Source organism: Papio anubis, chromosome 8 (genome assembly GCF_008728515.1).
Source record: "Papio anubis isolate 15944 chromosome 8, Panubis1.0, whole genome shotgun sequence".
In the NCBI taxonomy this organism is placed as follows: Eukaryota; Metazoa; Chordata; class Mammalia; order Primates; family Cercopithecidae; genus Papio; species Papio anubis.
In genome coordinates, this window is record NC_044983.1 from 131,218,548 (window position 1) to 131,242,983 (window position 24,436).

At 40.1% G+C, this 24,436-nt stretch overlaps 2 long non-coding RNA genes across 5 annotated transcripts in view; one reads left to right on the forward strand and one right to left on the reverse strand.

Annotated features, from left to right (window-relative positions):
- LOC103887162 overlaps nucleotides 1–23,317 on the reverse strand; it is a 37,721-nt gene extending 14,404 nt beyond the window's left edge. For 2 of the 4 annotated variants that reach the window (XR_001905945.1, XR_004185955.1), the window contains exons 1-4: nucleotides 23,249–23,317; nucleotides 21,536–21,608; nucleotides 11,259–11,334; nucleotides 8,530–8,632 (exon numbers count right to left, since the gene is read on the reverse strand). This is a non-coding gene — a long non-coding RNA (uncharacterized LOC103887162). Of the gene's footprint in view, nucleotides 1–8,529; nucleotides 8,633–10,017; nucleotides 10,189–11,258; nucleotides 11,335–21,535; nucleotides 21,609–23,248 lie in introns of those variants that run through there. The other 2 variants (XR_004185954.1, XR_651145.2) reach the window with 2 other exon arrangements.
- A 30-nt stretch (nucleotides 23,318–23,347) lies between these two features.
- LOC110744019 overlaps nucleotides 23,348–24,436 on the forward strand; it is a 63,052-nt gene continuing 61,963 nt past the window's right edge. The window contains exon 1 of the long non-coding RNA XR_002524037.2: nucleotides 23,348–23,460. This is a non-coding gene — a long non-coding RNA (uncharacterized LOC110744019). The remainder of the gene's footprint in view (nucleotides 23,461–24,436) is intronic.

The window sequence follows — 24,436 nt, forward strand, 5'->3', positions numbered from 1 at the left end:
GATACAGAAGCTATAGCAAGCTATCCAGAGGATCTAGCTAAGATCATTGAGGAAGGTGGCTACACTAGACAACATATTTTCAGAGTAGATAAAACAGACTTCTATGGGAAGAAAATGCCATTTAGGATTTTATAGCTAGAAAGGAGAAGTCAATGTCTGTCTTCAAAGCTTCAAAGGATAGGCTAACTCTCTTCTTAGGGGTCAGGCATGCAGCTGGTGATATTAAATTGAAGCCAGTGCTAATTTACCATTCTGAAAATCCCAGAGTCCTTAATAATTATGCTAAATTGACTCTGCCTGTGTTCTATGAATGTAATAACAGAGCCTGGATTACAGTATACTTGTTTATGGCATGGTTTACTGAATATTTTGAGTTCATTATAAAGACCTACAGATTTATTAATAGAAAAAATATCTTTTTAAAAATATTACTGCTCAATAGCAATTTACCTGGTCACCCCAAAAACTCTGGTGGGAATGTATAACAAGATTAGTGTTGTTTCCATGCCTGCTAATACATCTATTCTGCAGCCCATGATCAAAGAGTAATTTTGACTTTCAAGTCTTGTTGTTTAATAAATACATTTTATAAGACTATGGCTGCCATAGATAGTGATTCCTCCAAGGTAGCTAAGCAAAATAAGTTGAAAACCTTCTGGAAAGGATTCACCACTCTAGATTCTATTAAGAACATTTATGATGCATGGGAGGAGGTCAAAATATCAACATTAACACAAGTTTGGAAGAAGTTGATTCCAATCCTCATGAATGACTTGAGGGATTCAAGACTTCACTGGAGTAAGTAACTGCAGATTTGGTGGAAATAGCAAGAGAATTGGAATTAGAAGTGGAGCCTGAAAATGTGACTGAACTGTTGCAATCTCATGATAAAACCTTTACAAATGAGGCATTGTTCTTATGAGATTAACAACGTGGTTTCTTGCGATGGGATCTACTTCTGGGGAAGACACTGTGAACGTTGTTGAAATGACAACAAATAATTTAGAATATTACAAATATTATAAAAGATTACAAACTAAGGCTTATAAACTTAATTGGTAAAGCAGAATTTTAGAGAGATGACTCCAATTTTAAAAGAAGTTCTATAGTAGATAAAATGCTATCAAACAGCATCACATAATACAGAAATTTCTCTCTCTCTCTCTCTCTTTCTGTGTGTGTGTGTGTGTGTGTATGAAAAGAAGAATCAATCTATGTGACAAACTTCACGGTGATATTATTTTAAGAAATTGCCACAGTAACCCTAACTTTCAGCAATTACTACCCCGATCAGTCATCAGCTATCAACATCAAGCCAAGACCCTCCACCAGCATAAAGATCACAATGTGCTGAAGGCTCAGAAAACCATTAGTATTTTTAGCAATACATTATTTTTAAATTAAGGTATGCACATTGTTTTTCTTAGACATAATGCTATTGCAGACTTAATAGATTAAAAGTATAACATAAACATGTCTTTTCTATGCACCGTGAAACCAAAAGACTTACATGGCTTGCTTTATTGTGGTGATCTGAAACCAAGCCTGTAATATCTGTGAGGTATACCTGTGGTATATTAATGTATTCTTATTCCAGTGGTTTTGGTGGGACTTAATTTTCCAACTCTTGGAACCAAGCACAGCTGGGCATCGTCTTTCTCTGGTTACTTTGTCTGGCTCAAGGATGGGCACATGATACACAGGCACAATTTGGGATAGACTTCTGGAAAAGGAGCTCGCTGTTTATCCACAGTGTTTAATTTGAGAGGATTCAAGATCTGAATCTGCTGCATGTTTTTCATGTCCCAGAAAGAGATCTTGTCTGAGGAAGGAGCCACGTAGAGGGAGGCAGAGCTGAGCAACAGAGAGCAAGTGACCGGGCCCTGCCCTGACCAAGTTGTACTTGAAGATATTCTTTTGAAGTATTAATATTTAGTTACATGAGACAAGTGCTTTAGTCCTTTTGGATCAGGAATTCTGCCATTTGCAACTGAAAGTCCTAACTGAGATACTCAGCAAACTTCTGATTATTATAGTGGCTTTCCCTGTATCTCAAGCTTGGGAAAGCAGAATGGTAGGATACGTAAGGATTCTGGCTGCTAAAGTGAAATGTTTACTGTGGAATAATGCTTTGTTATTTCTCGGTTAATTTAGTTAGTGTCAGGTTAACACTCAGGTTTGGCCATCTCTGAGTAGACTGATAATATTTTTCTTCTGGATCAGCAAGGCTGTGGTCTAGCTCCTGGATGGCAGTAAACGTGACAGGAATCTTTCTCTTGTGACAGTGGCTACAGCCTGCACCCATAAAATATGCAAATATATATACATACATACACACACACACACACACACACACACACAGAGGCACATATCTGCACAGATGTATATATGCATTTGTGTGTGTAGTTGGTTTATTATGCTAAGTGCACTTAAGTCATTTCTTTAAACTTAACTTTGCAACGTAAGCATGGCTCATATTTGTATTAAAGTTTTATGGACCTTATTTGTAAATCCTGAGTCCTACTTCATGAAGTTTGATGCTCTGGCCTCTGTAGCTTAGCTCTGGAAGTTGCCCACAAGGGCGGGCCTGGTGAGCACAGTTTCTATAGCTCAGGGGCCTTTGGACAACCCTGAAGGACTGGTTGATTATCAAGGTGCTCCACTGAATCTGTATGCTTTTTGCACCTTGCAGGAAAGGGACACAGGACAAATCTTCAAATCTTTCAGGCTTAAGTATGTGTATTTTCAGACTTCTTTACAACCAAGAAATCTGTTTCATGCTTTCCACCTGCTGAATGGTCAGTGAACGAGCCATATTAGCAGAAAGACCTCCCATAAGTTGAATCTGCCTGACACTAAGACATCTGTATAAAAGATAAAAGATCACCAATTTTTCAAACGATTATCATTATGATGCTGTAACAACATGTATTATTTGCAAATCTGGAATATGGTGAGTGGTTTTTTTCCCTTTTAATCTGTTTGGCACTTTAACAAATGTCCCAGAAGCACAGAAGTAAGATGATCAGATTCCCTTACTTCCCTTCTTCTTGCTTCAAAAGGCCTTGTGGGTGGGTTTTCCCCATTATTTAAGTTCATTCATTGACTCCAGCTAAGCCCAGAAACTGTCAAGCTGAAATACTGTGAGCACAACTGGTCTCACATTTTCTTCTAGTTTTAATGAAAAGCTTTGGAAGTTAAAGATTTGTAACTATCTCCCAACCCAGGAAGTTCAAACGATATTCTTAGGCTTTGGGTTTTCATTGTTGGTGTTGCTATTGAGCTCAAACTGAAACTCTTGGAGCTGGTTAAAGTTTTATTGTCAGTACTTACCTCACTTTTAAAAGCACTTCTATGACAATTCTAGTGTCCAGACACTATGCTTGGCTCCCCAAAGATGAAAAATCAAGGTTGATATTCTCAAAGACCCCACAATACTGGGAACATACAAAAATTAGTTTCACGTGAAACATAATGAAATGTGTGTTTAACAGAGGCACATGCCAAGGGTGTGGCATCTCAGAGGAAAAGGCACAATTCTGCCTAGAAAAATCAAGGAAGGCTTCTTAAAGGTAGTAGTGTTTGTGTAAAGTCTTAAAGGATTTTAGAGAATAGGAAGAATAAGAAAAACTGAAAACAAGGGCTGTCATGAACAAGTCTTGGAGACACAAAAACAGATTTTAGATGTGAAAATAAGAGGGCAACAGATCCAAGATGATCCTAAAGTTAATCAAGAGAGAACAACTCAATATACATCCTCTCCCCAATCCAGTTATATATGAGTTTGGGGAGACGTGTATATAGGAGGAAAAGGGGACCTCTTTGGATCTTTCTTTCCTGTGGCTCCAGCCTCCCCCTCCTCACACAGCTTACTACACATATGCACTGGTCCATTTATATTCGTGTGTTCTACAGTGTTAGAAAACTTAGGCTTCCCTGTTCACTCCTTTTGTCTTTTATGCCTTCAAGTTTTGTATATTCAATTCTCTGGGCCTGGAATGCCTCTGTCTTCTACTCCTATCACCTGGATGATGCTATCCTCTTATGCTTTATGATTCAGCTCAAGATCACCTCTTCTGGGAAACTTTTCTTTTTCTACAAGCAACTTTATACTCCTCATCATTTGTATATCTATGGGTCCATTTATATTCAGATTCTTCTAGATGTAAGCAACAGAAACCCAATTCAAACTTGCGTAGTCCTAAAAGGGGAATGTTGACTCATATAACTAGGATAAAGAGATGATGGAGATAATCTGAAGGTTTAAATGTTATAATCTGGGCATTGGTGTACTTTTTCTTTCTACCTTTTGGCTCTGCTTACCCAAGCTTTAATTTCAAGAGACAATTTGAGTGTGGAGGCAACATGACCCTTGGCAATGCTGTCTTCATTGTCCTTACAAGTCAAAATCCTAAAGTAGACAGACTTTTCTCTCTCAGTGCATGTATGGGCTAAATATGATTGTGGGATCTTGCCTGTCTCTGGTAGATTTATATGCTCTAACTCAAATCATCTGTGTGGTCATGGGAACAAATTTGCTTGGTTGCTCAAACCACGTAGAATTCTATGGGATTTCCCATAAAGAAGAGAGCCTGTGTTATCAGGAGAAAGGGGAAAAGGTAAAGTAACAAACAGAAAACACCCATATTACCACTCTACTCTTACAGCATTTGTCACAACAATGTAATGGTTGGCTCACCAGTCTGTCTTTTCTGCTAGACTGTAACCCTTGATAACTGTAATGGAGACCAACCCACACCTGTAGCAGGGTGCCTGGCTTAGTTAATTACAGTTGGGTGAGTTAGCCAATGCATAAAGGGATGAAAGAATAAGCATGCCTGTGACAAAGATGGGTCAGGTAATGGCATTTTCATTGTATACTTTTAGCCTATCATCTCTAGCCTGGCCTATCTTAATAGCCTTTTAATTAACCTCCGTATCATCAGTCTTTGCCTCCTCTGGTTCATTCTTTACACAGCAGCCAAATCAATATGTAAAAAAATGCAAATATGATAATTTTATTCATCTGCTTAAAGCCCTTTCATGCGTTTGGGATATTGAACAAAATTTTTTTTCAGGACTTAAGATCTGACTTTTGTCTACTTCTTCAGCCCCATCTCTTGTTACTCTCACTACCCCTAACACCAATCACCACCCTACCCTACTGCCAACTGCAAACTCATGTGTACTTTACAGTCCAGTCAATTGAAATTACTCTTACTTCCTCAAAGACATATAGTTGTCTCTTGCTTCCAAGTCTTTGTTTCATCCCCCTGGGGTGCTTTTCCTCTCTCTTCCCTCCTCATGTGGATAATTTCTATTTGTACTTCAAAGTCCAGCTTATACATCATCTCATAAGTGAGCATCCCATGGCCTTCTAACCTGTCTCCAATGTGTTCCCACAAGACACCCCTCCCTCCCATAGAGACACCTATCATACCCTTCTGTACCTGCTTATTTCCTTGTCTGTATCACCTGTTAGCTAAACTAAGGCTGTGAGAACATGAGGTGTATCTGTTTTATTCATTATTGTATCTCCACCACCTAGCTAGGACTTGGCCTTGATGAATGAATGAACGAGTGTGTGAATTTATTGAGTCTCAGCAGTTTGCTAGCCATTTGGTATGAACTGAAGTTGGAGGGGTGATCATCACACAGTCCCTGCCCTGAAGGGTTTCCCTGTCTCCATACAGAACAGCTGAGGTTCACAGAGAGTGTAAGTGCCACAGCCTGGCATTGAATCCAATCCCAGTTCCAGACGCAGGCTCTTCACTCCACATCAGCTGTTCTTGTGTTGATACCCAGTGTGGATCCATTTGGATAGAGTGGCTTGTGGTTGGGGCCATCTGAGGCCGGCCTGAAGTGGCATTCAGGCCAAGAGCTATGTTCCAAATAACTGTTGTCCACTTCATCTGAAGAGAGATCTGTTGATCGTGTTTGGCTTTGGGAAACATGTTGGGACTAACATTCCACTCTTATTTGTGCATTAAAACATGGGCATCAAAATATACCTTACTGAATAATGAAAGCAGCCTTCAAAGTTGAATGTTTGATTTGCTGGTGGTTCTTCACGGTCAGGCTTAGATTGCAGGAGCTAATTCTCTAGTCATTCTTGGCAGAAACTTAGGGGACCCAAGTCCTAATCTCAACCTGACTGGTAGGCATTTGCGTGATTGTTTTTATGAGAGAAAGCCCCACCTCATCCCCTAAAAAAATGGACTTTCTTTGACCTAAAGCTGCTATGGGAATCTCATATTCTTTTCTAGTGTTTGGTTTACTACATAACCTAATTCTGTCCAGTGAGACATAGGAGGGAGAACCACAAGAAACTTCATTTCCAAATAAAAAGACAGAGCCTATTGAGAGAAAGCATTTAGCACATCTTTCCTTCATCCTGAGGGGACATCACTGAAAGGACATGAATGTGGAGTTGTAGAAGCTCTCCTGTGACCCTAAAGCGATAACAAAGGATGAAAGAAAAGGGGTCAAGGTCCTGAGTGTAGCTGACCAGGAAGATTAGAAAGAGCTCCAGTTAAGCCCCAGAACAAAAGCTATGGCCTTATGATTCCATGAGATAATTTACTATCTTCCTTATTGCTCAGAGCCCTTTAAGTTGGGTTCTCCATTACTGTCAGACAAAAGCATTCCAAAGAGATACATATGCTGTCAATGAAGTTACAGCTGTTAGGTTATAACAAAAGCAAAAACAAACAAAACTAATCTGTTGATTAGACCTAATCAACCATCAAATATGGTGTTAACTTTTCAGACACTAGCAGTGGTACTTTAAGTCTCTGTATTTAAAGTATGTCTGCTGTATGTATGCACCATTGTTCTAGATATATGTATATATATACTATTCTGTTTCATGTAGACCCTACTTAAATTCCTATTTTTAGGCAATATGACATAAGGGGAAAAGAGCAAGATCATTGAAGTTATACCTAGATTTGTATCCCAGATCTTTTGCTTCATAAGTCGTACAGCCTTGCCCTTGTCTGAGCCTTAGAAGTCTATTCATAAAATAAGAACGGTAGTGTCTACATCTAGAGGGTTTTGAGATCAAATCAGCTAAGATAAAGGGTACAAAATTCCAGTTAGATAGTAGGAATAAGTTCAAGAGACCTATTGTACAACATGGTAACTCTAGTAACAATGTGTTATATTATTGAAAATTGCTAAAACAGTAGGTAAAAGTGTTCTTATCACAAAAAAGTATGTGTGGTAATGCATTTAATTACCTTGATCTAACCATGCTACACTCTGCACTTATTTCAAAATATCATATAGTGCACCATGATAAATATATACCAAAGAAAGTATGTGAATATGACAGCTGAGAGCCTGGTATGTGGTTGACATGGAATACATTTTAGATAATATTGTTATTTCAATATGTTCCACGTGAGGCAACTACTTAGTTTATGATATGTCACATCTTATCTTGTACTTCCAGGGGTGAGGTGTCATTCTCTCCATTTAACTTCCTTGTCCATGAGTAGTGCTGCATTAATAGTGATTACATACTTCATTTAGCTTCATCTCTAGGAGTCAGTTCTGAATCTCCCATCCCCTTAACCTCTTATATCCAGTCAATTGCAGAATGAATCATTCTTTTTGTGTTTGTTTTCAGAAAGGGAGTTTGGCTGAAGCATTAAGTATGTGGAGGAAGTAAAGTAAAGTCAGGGTGATTAAGTTTAGGCCAGAGGACTAGGGGCCTTTCATGCAAGTTGAAGAGTTGTGGTTGCATGCTGTGGGTACAGGGGAGTTGTAGAAGGGACATCCAGAAACAGGAGAAGTTTGCATCAGAGGGAACATGGACAGACAAAAGCGATAGTGAGTTTGCTGCCAGACAGCTCATCCACTTTCTCTTTGCTGTATAGACACCACCAATCAGTACACTGAGTAAAGCTATTGGCGGTTGAGTAATAGACCAAAGAGCTTAAAGCTGTTTGTGTTTATGTAATTGGCCAAAGAACTTGAAGGAAACCAAAACATGGCACCCCCAAATAATCTTCCTTGGCACATTTTTATATGGATTCAGAGGGGCTGCAGACACAGAAATAGCTCTGAAAAGCTGTACTTTGTGGGAGAGATTTGTATCTGTAGAGCAAATCTACCTTAGTGAAATAAACAGTGATGCGAACAGCAATGAAAACAGGCTCTCTGTGAAGCCCCCTATCTGTTTTATCCAGATCTAGAAAGAACTTAACTCATAGGAAAAGGTGACTGAAAGTATGATGTTTTTAGAGGTCTGACAGGGAAACCTTTTAACACCAGGTACCATCTATTGTCTCTGAGAGCAGCTACTTGAGAGATTCTTATCTTCCTAACAAGACAGCCTTAGCTCACCATGCTTTCCTCCCATGAGCCTTTCATAGCCTGTGATGTCACTTCCCCTGAGAAGCCTTGAACCCCCATTCTTTATGTAATCCCAGGATGGCATAGAAACCTCAGTCCTCTGGCTCTTCCTTGAATCTCATATTTGCAAGACTCCTTTGTCTATGTATACATTAATACATTATGTACCTTTTTTCCCGTTACTCTGTCTATTGTCCACTTATTTCAGCAGATGCAGACTGGAAACTTCGGAGGAAGAAGGAAATTCTTCTTGCCTCTGCTAGCTAAAAGACTAAAGAATATTGCAATGTTTCATTTAGGTATTTCTAAGACACAAGAATTCTTTGGGGAGTAAAAATGCCTAGCCAAAGACAAATGGGGACTTTTGGAAAGCTTTCTCTTTTCCAGAACACTTCTTCTCACACGTGGGTATATACTGAGAGCTCTGAGTGCATTGTACATGATAGGGCATCGGCCCATTGAGTTTGTTACTGGAGAAAACAAACAGTGACTGGAAATTTGGCAAATTGAATCACATTGATCTATTAAACATTAGAGGTAGGAGAGTATTAAGGATCGTATGGCTCATGCTTCAGTCTTATAGATGGGAGAACAGAAGTCTAGAAGAAGTGACTTGCCCACTATTAAACAGAACCATGTTACGCTTATTAATGTTTTTATTTAAAGTGGTAGGGAAAAAACTTTAAGGCAAACTCTCAGTGAGTATTGGCTTACTTATTATGAAACTTTACCTTCTCTTGCAAATTTTTTGAGTATCAATTATTTGTGTGGCACCATAATACATTTTGAAGATACAGAAATCGAGACGGTAGGAACTCTTTAGACACACAATCACATTACTACGCCTTTATAAATATTGAGTTTGTAGCGTTTCCTTGGAATGAGAGAAAAATATATTCAAACAATGTCAAACTGCCTTCTCTCCATGCAGCTGCCAACTTATGTAAAATATCATATGCAAAGTACCTGCAGGGGGCTTTCTGAAGCAAAGAAAATAATCATTTATGACTATTTGGCTTTGGTGGGTAATCTCTGTAGGGAATCCCAGTGCTGGGAAGCTGGGTTGGGTCAGATGAAATAGCTATAACCCATGTGTGACCGAACCCAGCTCCCCAAAGAAAGGGTCATTTCTTTCTTAGACCACAGATGACACCAAAGATCAAATAAGCCAACTGAGGGGCTACCTACTATCCAAGGCTTTTTTTTTTTTTTTTTTTTTTTCTTGCTCAGCCTTTCAGGGGTGAGTGGGCCTCCTTCTCCTACTGGCTTTTCCTGCTACAATAGTGCCCAGTGTGGAAGAAGAAAGAAAAATGCATCTCAAAGGAACATACGACTTTCTGAGGCAAGAATACACCACAGAGATGCAGGTGCCTTCATCTGACTCTTGCTCCTTACTCCAAAAGCCTTTCCTCCACTCCTACCCCAGAAATCTTGCCAGCCACCTACACTCCACAGCATGGTACCATAGTGGCATCCTTGGCTTTGATTATATTCCAAACTCATTCTTGGGAAGACATAGGGTAAAGAGTGTTAGAACTTTTCTGGAGACCAGTGTCACTAATCACATCATGAAAACCAGCTCTGGCCACAAAGCCACTGGACAATCCTGAAAAAAATGATTTTAAACTTGCCTGTGGTTATAACTTCAAGGGAAGAACCTCATGATAGTTTATTTTACTACATCTGCATTTAGTATTTCTTCGCTCCCTTGATTCATTCAAGAATGATGAACTGAAGTCCTACTGTGTACCAGGCATATCTGGAAAGGGTAGTTTCCTCTTCTTTTATTCATTTTGGAGAACTATGTGCTGTCATGAAGACTAGTTTCTAGGGTCAGAGACAGACAGTAAGTGCGAACATTGTCATCTTTCATCAAGTCAAAGATATTGGTGATTGTAAGATGTGCTACTATTTCTTGAGCCACTGAGACAGAAATTTAATGATAAACAAACAAATATGTGTCAGTTAAAGTTGATGCTGTGGTTTCAGTGCTGCTGTGTTCTACCTCCTGTATACACCATGCTGTCTTTTGATCTGCTTGGCTGCCCTGCCCAGAGCAAACACATAGCCCCAAAGCGTGGTGGGGATAATGACTGGAATATGAGGGTTGGTATTTAGTGCTCCAGACCCAAGCCTGCCCTTAGGAGAACCCAAGTCAGGACACATCATCAACTCTAAGATACATCTTGATTTCAAAAATGTGAGTATATGAAAAAAAAATCTTAGAAATGATGAGATATGGTAAATAGTTGTCATTGGTGCTAAGGAGAAAAATTAGCAGGGAAATTTAAACACCATGTCCCAGAGAGAGCCTCACTGGTAGATGACTTTCTGGAAAAGACTGGAAGGCAGCAAAGCTTAGGAGTGTTTGTGGGTGGAACATTCCTGGGAAAGGGACAAGCCATGCAAGGGCTCCGAGGGAGGGGTGTATCTGGTCTCTTCATGGGATGAGGAGGCCAGTGTATCTGAAGAACAGCAAGGAAAGGACAGAAAAATAGAAAATAGAAATATGGAGGTTAGATTTTGCACAGAACTTTCGGTCATTTTAAGGTCTTTGATTTTACTGTGAGTGAGACAGGAAGCCATTGGAGGGATCTGCGCAGAAGGGTCTGAACTGTCTTAGATTTTCACAGGCTCGATCTGCCTGCTGTGTTGCGAAGAGTTTAAAGAGGAGCAAGAGTGGAAGCAGAGAGACCAATTAGGAGGCTACTGCAGATCTAGAGAGAGAGGATGGTGACTTGGACCAGAGCAATAACAGTGAAAGTAGTGAACGGTGGTCAGAACGTAGAAATACGTTGAAGGTAGAGCTGAAAGGATTTTCTCATAAATTGAAAATGGAAAATGAGAGAGAGAGGAGTCAAGGTTGACTGCAAGATCATTGTTTATATCATATTTACCTGTTCCTGTCAAATTAGGTCGTATAAGCCTCCTCCTTCTCCACCTTCTTGGTCTTCCAGAACATTCTGTATTTCTCTGCATCACAGATCACAGAGCTATGTGTCAATTTCCTTATCCATGAAACAGAGATGATATTAATAATGCAGACCTCATGGGGTTTTGTGATTACTAAAATGTATGTGAAGTAGGTATTATATGCTAGATACTTTTCAATGCATGCCTCAATGCTGCTTTAGTAAATGTTCACAATTATTTCTATCATTTTGCTTTATTATTTCTATGTAGACAAATGTTCATATTGGATACCAAGGATGGTGGAGGTGGGCTGTCAGCCATCTGCTCCTGCCAGGGCTCTACCCACCACTTCTGGGCAAACCACACTCAGCAAGGGAAGAGGAAATATCCAATTAGTTAGAAGCCAAGACAAACATTGGATAATCTTGGACCAGGGGCAGGGATTCTCTGTTGTAAGGGCAAGAGCCCATATTTTTCTCTTTTCTGCTCTTCCTCCCTCTTGTACCCAGTGGAAAGTAAGTGGACCTAGGCAGAGCTTGTTTCCTTGGGCCAAGTCCAGCAAAGGTGCTCTTTTGTTCCTGGTTCCTCGTAAGTGAAAGGGGGAAGGATGCAGGACCCTCTGTGACCCAACCATCTCTCTTTGGCCACCTGGCTCAGATACCACCATTCTGAGAAGTCCTTTGAAAGATGTAATCCAGGCAAACTCTATCAGGAGGTTGTGCGGGACTCTCCAAACAGGGCTCGTCCTGCACACCAACATGCTCCTGCGACTCCCTCTTCTCGGCCTGCGTTACCTCCCTTCTCCTCTCTAGCATCTTTCTAATAAACTTGTCTCACTCTTTTGTGTCCATCCGGAATATGTATAAACTGGAGCACTTTCTCCTTGACACACAGAAGGGACAGGCAAGGTCTCTGTTAAGCTTGTTTATTGCCGTTCACCGTGGATGTGTTCTTCACATCCTCACTCATTCTCTGCCTGGATCTTTTGTTTCACTTCTTTAAATGATTGACTTTTTCATCTTAGAAAAGGCAGACCCCATCTGAGGTCCAGATGAGTTTAGCTATGCTTTGCTTCTTAAAAGGGAAAGTGAGAGAGTTCGGAGGCTATTGAAAATTTCTAGCTGATTGGTGGGTAGAGACAAACAACAAAGAAAGGAGCTGGGAAGTGAAATGGCTCTTCCCACTGTAATGGGGCCACAGGGAATTACCCCAGATCGCTGGTGGCAGGAAGTCTAGTAAGGCACCTTGAGTGTTTACTGCTGAAAGAGGCTGCTTCAGATTTGTTGGTCATGCCAAAGAAGCATAGCAAAGGCTGAATGAGTTAGTTATAAGATGTGTGGGGGTGTTTGTTTAAGAGTCCAGCATGAACAAGGCTCTATATTAAGCCTTACTGAGGGGCTTACTTAGATAAGTCAGACACAGCTCCTTGCCCTCTCTCCAGAAATAACTCCCCACCTCAGAGGGGAGATAAGGCAAATCTTTGTGCAGATCCACTCTGAGCATTTCTCTGACCTTCCTCTCATGGGTTATGGTGGTTCTAGGTGTGATGTAGCAGAAGCAGTGTCCTGGCAAGGCGAGCGCTGGGACCTGGGTTCATATTGGATGGGGTGATGCCCACAGGGCTAGAATTAGCCCAGACTGGAGTGAAAGCTCCACAAGATCACTGTGGTGATCACACCTCTCTGATGAGGCCAGTCTAGGGTGGAGTTGTCAGGGGGCCTCTCTGGCCCACAGAGTTCTCACTCACTTTTCTTCCTTGTGCTCCCATCTACATCTCTTTCCTTGCTTTTCCCCAGGTTTTATCTTTTACCAAAACATTCCATCAGCATGGGAGCAGTGGGAGTCCTGAGAGGTAAAGGGTGGAGATGTCTTTGGCTGGAAACCCTTTGTGCCTTTCGCCTGCGATGATCCTTGCTCACAGACCTTTAGTAACCTTTCAGCTGCCCCAAGTGAGTTTCACTACAGTTCTTTTCCTACTTAGATTGACTAGCTCTGTCCCTGCAGGATACCTACTTAACTTCTCTGGACCTTATTTTCTTACACATAAAATAGGATAGAGGGAAGGCTTGGAATTCGTAAGTACTTAGCTCTTTTCCTGCCTTGACATCTTGAGAATTGAAGCCATCTTTTCTATCTTCATGCCTCCAGACATATTGATGTCCAGACATTTTCTATGTTCTGGCAAAAATGGACTGGACAGAGATGTCATACTCTTCCTTAGAACCCCATTGTAGATTTTCATTTATCTCCCCATTCTGAGAAAATCAAGTAGTTCTACTTCATGTTTAATTAAGATCTCTCTTGTAGGTAATTTTCTTCTGAGTAGATTTCATGAATGTAGAGAACAATAACTAAATGCCTTTTTCATATAGAGCATTTATATGCTCACATATACAAGTTAATTTTCTTTTACAACCCTATATTTAGCCCCATTTGGGCCTCATTTCCATTAATTTGCATGTTGATATTCATATTTATGTAGATATATTCCTAGATTCAATGGAAAAGAATATCCTACACAGAAGGTTGGAAATGACAATTTATTCATAGAGTTTGATCCTAAGATTTAGGAGAAGTTCATTGGGCAGGATTGCCAAATTAAATACCTAACTACTTTTTTCTGTACTGCTAAAAGTGGTTATGAATTATATTTACTCATTTGTCTTCTGCCAAAAGGAGAGCAGAGGTAGATACAGCACATGGGAGATGTCCCCCAGCAAGACAGTCCTGATGAATGAAATAAGGTCTCTAAGAGGTATCAGGCATTTGGGAGGGAATGGCCCACCTGGGTGCCAGAAATGTCAATCCCTTGCCATGTGGATGCCACTCCTAAAATGTATTGTCCCTGGCAGACACCACCTGTCCGCTCTAATGTATGGTTCCCCTTTCTAGAACTTAAACTGAAGGAAGCTAGAGATTCTAATGTTAGGATATCCACAGCTTTCACCATACCTGGGAGTTGGGGCCCCACTGAGTATATATCACGTGCTAAATGATATACTGGTTCTTTACATGCTGTCTTGCTACTTTTGAAAAATTACCCCATTAAACAGATATGATTTTTTCCCAATTTTTAAATAAAAAAACCTGACATTCAGAGATGATAAATGACTTGGTCAGGCTAAGAAATGGCAGACCCAAGTGTTGAAATCAGGAATGTCTGATCTCAAATTTCACTTATATTTCTGCTTAATCAAGCCTCAGTAATTTGAAATGAAGAATACTTGGATGCCTTCTAGGAGAAACATGTTGAATAACCTCTCTGATTATTCTCTTTGGCTAAGCCTCACTCAAGATTAATATTCAAGCAGGTTGTTTTAATTATTTTTCTACTAGAAAACAAAAATTGAGCTAAATATAGCATGTCAATGCTTTATTGGGAGGTGCAATCCCAGGGAAGCAAGGGAAAGGGAAAGTGAGAACTCCGAAGGAGGGAAAGAAAATACAAGGAGATAGGTTACGGAGCTGGCCAGTTTTATAGGAAACACAGCTGCATGATTGGCACAAGGGACAGCTTCAGACAAGCTAAGTGACAGCACTGCACCTCGGAGCTGTCAGTCCAGACAAGGAGAAAGGGGTATTTATCTCTCAGCAACTTCCCATCTTCTGTCTTTTACCGGTCCGTAGGGTGTCAGCTCATCTGTACTTCCAGATGGTATTGCCTAACCTCTCTAAGTAGCCGCTGACAAAGCCAGGCCCGTGTCTCATGGTGAGGTCTTTCATCTAAAATCAGAAGAGGCAGGGAGAGTCAAAGCATCTGTGGGTCCAGCTGGACTGGACCTGGCTGTTGGGGATACAGTGGCAGGAATGTCAAAGGACATGCTAAAGCCCAGTGTTCTGCCTGGGAAGGATGAAACAGTCAGCAGTGTTAGCACATGAGTTTATAGGGGCTAGTGTCCTATACCTGGGGGGCAGGTGGGCCTCAGGAAATCTGAGGAAGTATATGCAAATCTGCTTTCTAGGCCCTCACTATCTTATGCTATGTGCATCTCACTCTGTGATACTAGAACCACATGCATTTCTTTCATTCTTCAAGGTGGTAGCCCTAGCAATCTCCTCAAAATACTTAATTAGGATTAGCAAACCCAGGGACTGTACCTACCCCCCAGGTTTAGGACCCTAGCCCCCGTAAGCTCATGTCTTAACAGCTGATCTTGGAGCCATAGTTGATATTCATCACCTCTCTCTTCTATGACCCTTTCAAGATTTTCCTTATCCCTGGACAGCCCCTTGTCTGTTCTGGGTTGCTTGCCTGGTGACCCAGATGTTCATCCCAGAGAAGTTTAATCCCCTAATTCCTAGTCTTATAACTACCTCAATTGACATTTATGGTAGCCAAGAGTGTCAAAGGACACCCATGGTTCCTATGCCCATTTATTCTAATTTATTCTAGTTATTGAGGACATAGAATCATGTAACAGTCACTGAATTAATGCAGAAATAAACATTTTTTTTTTCTGTAAAGGGCATGATACTGATACTAGGTATTTTGAACTTCATGGACCATACCATGTCTGTTGGAGCTACAGAACTCTGCCCTTTTAGTGGTAAAGTAGCCATAGATAATATGCAAATAAACGGACATGGCTGTGTTCCAATATACTTTTATTTACAAAAATAGATTTTAGACCATGCTTGCCATGCAGTTTGTAGTTTGCTGAATCTTGGTTTAGTGACATGATCTGAAAGTCAGTGTTTAAACTCACTATTGCTAGGTTGGAAGGTGTCTTAGTGAGCCTTTAAACTTTAAGCCATGATTCCTCCAGACTGCTTACTTCTGAATAATAAGACACATGGTAAGACCTACAGATTTCATGGTTCTGAACCCATTGTAAGCTTTTTGATGTGCTGCTGGATTCAGTTTGCCAGTACTTTATTGAGGATTTTTGCATTGATGTTCATCATGGATATTGGTCTAAAATTTTCTTTTCTTATTGTGTCTCTGCCAGGTTTTGGTATCTGGCCTCATAAAATGAGTTAGGGAGGATTCCCTCTTTTTTATTGTTTGGAATAGTTTCAGAAGGAATGGTACCAGCTCCTCTTTGTACCTCTGGTAGAATTCGGCTGTGAATCTGTCTGGTCCTGGGCTGTTTTTGGTTGGTAGGCTATTAATTACTGCCTCAATTTCAGAACTTGTTATTGGTCTCTTCAGGGATTCAACTTCTTCCTGGTTTAGGAAGTGACTCTCTTCATATGAGGCAATATTGTGTTGTATCATATGGATCAGGCCTTTTGTAAGTCCTTAGATAATAGTGCTAGAGGAAGCAATGTAGTCAGGGAAGGACAACTAATGTCTGAAGTACATATCAATTACACTGCCTCCTCATGGTGAAGCATGTTGACATAGTCAGTGTCCCATTCAGCAGCTCACTAGTCACCCTGAGGCATGATGCCAAGTAGATACATTGGTCTCTGCTGAGGACATTGAGCGCCCAGTAGTGCCAATGGCTATCATCCCAGATAAAGAAGACCCATGTTGTTAAGTTTGTATAAATTCTATCTGTACCACCATATACAACATGCTCATGGGTGTAATGCACACACACTGGGGTGGCTGAGAGAAAAGGCTGGCCCTCATCCACAGGTTGGGTCATTCTCTTCCCTTGACTATTCAGTGTCTACTGTGTGGTATAACCTCTGTGGTGAGCATTAATTTGAAACATGAAGATCCACATCTTTGTAGCCAGTCCTATTGATCTGCTTCTATACATCTTACTCAGATTTCCCCCCCAAATTGTCTATTCATGTGTCTACCAAGCTCTTGACCAACTGATAAGTGATTCGCCACTGCCCAGGAGTCAATGTATATCCATATCTCAGTTCACCCCCTCCTGCATGTCAAGTGGACAGCCTTCCAATGGTCACGTATCTGCCTATCTACCTCTCCTATGTAGCTTCTCAGAGCCCCAAAGTGTGGCTTAATGAAGCAGCTAAGTTATTTCTTATCTGTCAATTGGTCATAGGAAATATCCCACTTTCTCTTATTAGGTCATGGTGAGATAAAGAAGAGACATCAGCAGCATAAGTACTTGGTATTTTTGTTCATATGCTGTTTCCACTGCCAGAAGCTGATTTTCAAATGGAGAGTATTTCTCTTCTGCAGAGGTGATGGCATTCCTTTAGAATTCTAGGTCTGCACTGTGACTTTCCCAATAAGCTTGTTGAAGACCCCTCACACTATTGTAATCTACTGATATCTGAACACCATGGAATCCACCAGGTCATAAAGCTCATGTCATCAGAGGTTTGCACTGATTTTTGGACCTCCTATAGAGGCCTTTCTAACTCTGGGCCCCAGCGAAAAGTGGAAGCCTTTAAATTAGCCAGTTAATGTTAAGTTCACTCTATGCTCAAGCTATCATTTTTGCTGCAGTTCTATAGCATTTACTCTCTGTCCCATTCTGTGTGGTTTTAACAGTGCATTGTTTGATATTGCCATAACCTAATAAACACTTGAATGAATGTATGAGTCTTCAGTTCAATTTTAAAGCACTAGAGAATAGCTAACCACCACTCCTCTCCCAGCTCCCAGCTATTGTCCCCACTAGCATTCACAGGGTTCAGATGTCATCTCCTCTTCACTTAGCAAGTTGTTACTCATCTTTTAAGGATCAGGTTGAGTTTAGTTTCTGTGAAAATTCTTACCTACCCTAAAGAAGCTGAAATTCTCTTTTACACACTGGCCCTATTGAATCTTGTTCACTCTGTTACATTATATTATACTTATCTAAGTTCTACCTCTTCTAATTTGTTAACTTTATAGGAGCAGGGATACATCTTAATCATCTTCAATTCCCTAAGGAATTGAGAAGGCTTGAAATAAAGTAGGTGCTTACTGAACATTTGTTAAATATAATAAATGAATGGATTTATGATGTTATGCATTAATTTATGACAATAAAAGTATTTGTGTGTGTGTGTTAAAAACACAAATGAAAAAGTAACATTATCACAATTGGGAGAATCCTACACTATCTCTGTGTAATACTCACTAAATTAAAATGACAAGCCAGGCCATTCATGTCCAGGATATAGTTTGACCCTAACCTCAGAAAATAGAAGTGGGGAGAAAGAGGTGCTATTTGTTTCTAAAATAGTGTTAATTAAATTTACAAAAATTAACAAATAGTGTTAATTAAAAAGAGAGAAAGTAAAAGAGGAATATAAAATCACTGGTGTGGCATTATTTCTGAGGCCTCTGTTTTGCTCCATTGGTCTATATATCTGCTTTGGTAACAATGCCATGCTTTTCTGGTTACTGTAGCCTTATAGTATAGTTTGAAGTCAGGTAGCGTGATGCCTCCAGGTTTGATCTTTTTGCTTAGGATTGTCTTGGCTATATGGAATTTTTTTTTTTGTTCTATATGAAATTTAAAATAGTTTTTTCTAATTCCGTGAGGAAAGTCAATGGTAGCTTGATGGGGATAGCACTGAATCTATAAATTACTTTGGACAGTATTGCCATTTTTATGATACTGATTCTTCCTATCCATGAGCATAGAATGTTTCTCCATTTGTTTGTGTCCTCTCTTATTTCCTTGAGCAGTGGTTTGTACTTCTCTTGAAGAGGTCCTTCACATCCCTTGTCAGTTGTATTCCTAGGTATTTTATTCTCTTTGTAGCAGTTGTGAATGGGAGATCACTCATGATTTGGCTCTCTGTCTATTATTGGTTTATAGGAATGCTTGTGATTTTTCACATTGCTTTTTTATCCTGAAACTTTGCTGAAGTTGCTTATCAGCTTAAGGAGATTTTGGGCTGAGACGATGAGGTTTTCTAAATATAAAATCATTTCTTCTGCAAACAGAAACAATTTCACTTCCTCTCTTCCTATTTGAATACCTTTTATTTCTTTCTCTTTCCTGACTGCCCTGGCCAGAACTTCCAACCCTATGTTGAATAGGAGTGGTGAGAGAGGGCATCCTTGTCTTGTACAGGTTTTCAAAGGGACTGCTTCCAGCTTTTGCACATTCTGTGATATTGACTGTGGGTTTGTCATAAATAGCTCTTATTATTTTGAGATACAGTTCATCAATACCTAATTTATTGAGAGTTTTTTAGCATGAAGGGATGTTGAGTTTTATTTTATCAAAGTCCTTTTCTACATCTATTGAGATAATCATGTGGTTTTTCTCATTGGTTCTGTTTATGTGATGGATTATGTTTATTAATTTGTGTATGTTCAACCAGGGATGAAGCCTACTTGATCACGGTGGATAAGCTTTTTGATGTGCTGCTGGATTCGGTTTGCCGGTATTTTATTGAGGATTTTCACATCAATGTTCATCAGGGATATTGGTCTAAAATTTTCTTTTTTTGCTGTGTCTCTGCCAGGTTTTGGTATCAGGATGATGCTGTCCTCATAAAATGACTTAGGGAGTATTCCGTCTTTTTCTATTGTTTGGAATAGCTTCAGAAGGAATGGTACCAGCTCCTCTTTGTACCTCTAGTAAAACTCGGCTGTGAATTTGTCTGATCCTGGGCTTTTTTGGTTGGTAGGCTATTAATTACGGTCTCAATTTCAAAATGTGTTATTGGTCTATTCAGGGATTTGACTTCTTCCTGGTTTAGCCTTGGGAGGGTGTATGTGTCCAGGAATTTATTCATTTCTTCTAGATTTTCTAGTTTATTTGCATAGAGGTGTTTCTAGTATTCTCTGATGGTAGTTTGTATTTCTGTGGGATCAGTGGTGATATCCCCTTCATCATTTTGTACTGTGTCTATTTGATTCTTCTCTCTTTTCTTCTTTATTATTAGTCTGGCTAGCAGTCTATGTACTGGGTTAATCTGAAATAGAGGCAGTAATTAATAGCCTACTGACTAATAGAAAGCTTCTTGTTCTTATGGAAACTGAGCTGTGGGGAAGGGAAGATAGAAGACGGATAGGAAGTAGATAAGAGTTCCTACCTGAGTGTGTTTGTATATCCAGGAAGGCTAATAAAAAAGATTGTGACATCACTAGCATAAAAGATGATGAGACCCTAAGTTAGGAAACATCACTGAATGGAGAAGAGAGTATCCGACAAAACACAAGCTGTGTACATTCACAGGAGCATGGTCCCTGGAATCCGCTTTCCTGGATTATAACTCTGTCCTTGCCATTTATTCATCATGACTGGTGGCAGCTCAGACCACTCCTCTTAGCCTCAGTTTCTTCATCTACACAATGAGCAGGTTAGAGCTGATAATATATAAAGTCTTTTGCCACAGACACTTCAACTTGTTGACAGTTTTTCCCTGAGCCAAACTTCTCAAATGTTCTTTTGCTAACAAAAACTGCACAGCATAAAACTTAAACGACCAAGAACCTATTAGAAAATTAGTAGTCGCAACCCCAAGGAAATGAAAAGTTTAACAAGAGTGCAGGTAGAGCTGGTGTTTAAATGGGGGAAAAGCATTCACACAGAACCCTTAATTGGTAACTAGGGCAGCCTGAGTTAGGCGGCTAACAAGCTAAACAATTTTGATGACATAAAATTAACACCAGGACACAGCAAAAGCCTGTTTTATTTGCTATTTTATGTGTTATGTGACAATTTAATTAAACTTTGAAGGAATCCAAGCAGTTAATTCCCCAGAGAAATAAACAAAGAATGACATTTAGGCCTGTCTCCCAAGGAGTTAGGCAAGGGAGTACTTTTTCATTTTATAATGCTATAAACCCAACTTTTACCTTGAAATTAGTAAGTGCTATTAAATTAAATAGCCTCAGTTTTGCCTGCATCCCTTCTCCTTTCTCCTCCCAGGATTGACCTAAAGTCACCTGGGATATCCAGGCGAATATGATAAAGGCAATTTGAGTTGCACCTCAAAATCTGCAGAATGAACTTTCAATATATGCTACATTGCAGGCTCAACCTGGGCACCTCTGCTTTCTTTTTACAAACACTGGTTAAGATGGCATAATGTAACAACAACAGCCACAACTATCACCACACAATATTGGTCAAGAGAAGCTAGGGTATGCTGCAATAACAAAGAACTCCAACATCTTAGTGCTCCAAACAGCAATGGTATATTTCTCACTCATCGTTCTTGTTGACCCAGGGTTTCCTGGGGATTCTGCTCCATCAGGCCACCTCTTAAGTACCAAGACAGGTGAAACAGCCATGGTCTAGATTATTGTTTTTCTCGGTGGCATGAGAAAAGCAGCAACACTGAAGGAGGTGCCAGTCCTCAAAGCTTCCATCTGAAATTGACATGTTGCAGCTGCATCAGGCACTTCTTATGAAAATCTAATGGATGTGTCAATTTCACTCACATTTTATTCACTGAAGCCTGTCACATGATCACCTCTAAACAGAAGTGCAGAGAAGTGCAGTTCTTCCATGTGCCTGAAGGGGGGAGAGATGGAAATATTTGGTGAACGGCATTTCCCATGTGCCAATTTGTCCTAAGCGACATATGCATATACATGCATGTGTACATATATGCACATATGTATATACACATAGACACATCGATTCATTTATATATACATAATAGATATGCACATATGTAATCTGAATAATATAAAAATATTTGTGTAGTAGTTTCAGAGATATTGGCGTCTGTCATCTTAGTAGATGCCAGCATTATCCTCTCTTAGCTGTGTGTCCTGGGCATGTAAATGAGCTCTTTGTTTCTCCATTTTTCATTTGTGAAATTGCCTACCTCATGGGGCCAGGATAAATGTATAACACATATGACATTATTTCATAAATGATCAATAAGTGCTAGTTAGAATTATCTGCAAGAAGGCTTAAACACCTTCTCTTAATGAAACCAAACAAATGGAAACAGATCAAAATGAAACTTTCTACTCTGGTCAGAAAAGGTCACACAGTTTTCTTTCGTATAAATAAAGTCAACTTGATTTGCGTTAGGCTTTGTGTATATTTTACTTCTACTCTAAGTCTGCTTGACTGTCATATCAACTTTAAGTTCACTCTATGCTCAAGCTATCATTCTTGCTGCAGTTCTATAGCATTTGCTCTTTGTCCCATTCTGTGTGGTTTTAACAGTGCATTGTTTGATATTGTAATAACCTAATAAACACTTGAATGAATGTATGAGTCTCCAGTTCAATTTTAAAGCATTAGAAAATAGCTCAGCAGGCCCAGGGTCATGGGAGAGGAAAGAGGACTATCAATGGAGTGCCTACTATATGCTGAGTAAATATTGTGCTAAGCGTTATAAATACATGATTTAGTTTGATCCTCACAATACTTCACTGAATTATATATGATTGCCCCTTGCTATATAAAGAAACAGGAAACTGATACTCAAGGATCTCAATGAAATAATGAAAACAGCTACTATTTTTTGAGGACCTACAATGGGATGAGCACTTACTGTTCATCAGACAACGTAATCATCACAGGTGCGCATATACATACACACAGAAGCATATATCACTCAGCACAGTGCCTACATGTTAGCCACTTAACACATGTGGACAGCTGGGTTGGGAAGGAGTATGAAGATATTTGAACAAGAGGACAAATAGCTGGTACTTATTCAGTAGCATTTTCAGGAGCTGAGTGATGTTTGAGCATCGGCAATACAAATTGGCAACTATGTGGGATGAAGGTTGGGGAGGGGAAGAGACTAAAGATAGGGAGATCATTTAAGACAGGAGTTCCCAAACTCCTGGGCTATGGACTTGAAACCCACAGTGTTCATGAAGCCTTCTGTTGAAAATATAGCCTACAGATATTCTGACCATTACCGAGATTTGCTGGAAGTAAGTGAAATTCAGCTAGATCAGAGCAGTTCAGCAACTTAGAAATCATCACAATCAACCTCTCCATTTGACAGATGACAAAGCTGAGTTTCATAGAGGTGATGTGACTTGCCCAAAGCCATACTGATAAGGTTCCTACTGGTCTGTAGCCCATTAGGAACTGGGCTGCACAACAGGAGGTAAGCCATGGGCCAGCAAGTGTAGTTTCGCCTGTATTTACAGTGGTTCCCCATCTCAGTCTTGCATTACCGCCTCAGCTCCGCCTCCTGTCAGCTCTGCCTCCATTGGAATCTCACAGCAGTGGGAACCCTATTGTGATCTACATGTGTGAGAGTTCTAGGTTGCACCCTCCTTATGAGAATCTAATGCCTGATGATCTGTTACTGTGTCCTGTCACCCCCAGAGGGGACTATCTAGTTGCAAGAAAACAAGCTTAGGGTTTCCACCGATTCCACATTATGGTGAGTTGTATAATTATTTCATTATAAATTGAAATATAATAATAGAAATAAAGTGCACAATAAATGTAATGTCTTTGAATCATCCTGAACCCCACTCCCCACGTAGGTCCATGGAAAAATTGTCTTCCAAAAAGTGATCCCTGGTGCTAAAAAAGGTTGTGGACCACTGATTCGTAAATCACACTATTGAGACGATTCAAGCAAGTGGCAAGAAGCACCAGAACTGGGGAAGGGGCAGTGGAAACCCAGGCAGGTGGAGGTGAGGCTTCCTAAGAAGTGCTGTAAAGGCAGTGTTGAAAAAACTAAGCACAGAAACAAGTGTGAGGGGCAAGGAGGAGAGAGGCCTCCACAGTCCATCAGCTGGAAAATCTAGGTGCCTAGCAGGACAGTGGTGTCATTTCTGGCAATTGTGAGGCCCAGAGAAAGAGCTATTTTTGGAAGAGACATGAAGAACTGATTTCTAGGTGTGTTGAAATTACAACAAATAATTGAATAGAGCTCCTCAGCAGATAGTGGGCATTGCAGAATCTGAAACTCAGGAGAGGGAATTGGCTAGACCTGGACATTTATGGATAAACAGCAGAGGAGGTTGAAGCATAAGGAGTGAGCGGCGACTCTCAAGGTGGAGTGCATAGATACAGAAGATGAGAGATGGGAGTGCAGCTTTTGGAGGAGCAGAGAGGTTGAGGGCATGGGACCTGGAAATGGCAGAAAGGACATGAGGAGAAGCATTCTGAAAGTTAGAAGGAATACAGGAGGCAGACTATGTAATTTGGACTCAATTAATCAGGCTCTGATGAGGAGGTTTCCATCAGGAAAGGCAGTGCTAGATGTTCTAGATGTTTGGACAGGAGGAGAAAGAGAGTGAGAATATATAGAAACATTCAATACATAGGAACACGGGGCCCAAGTGTACTTGTTTGTTTCAAAACAAGAAAAGCCTGAATATTTCCTAAAACTGATGAGAAAATTTCTA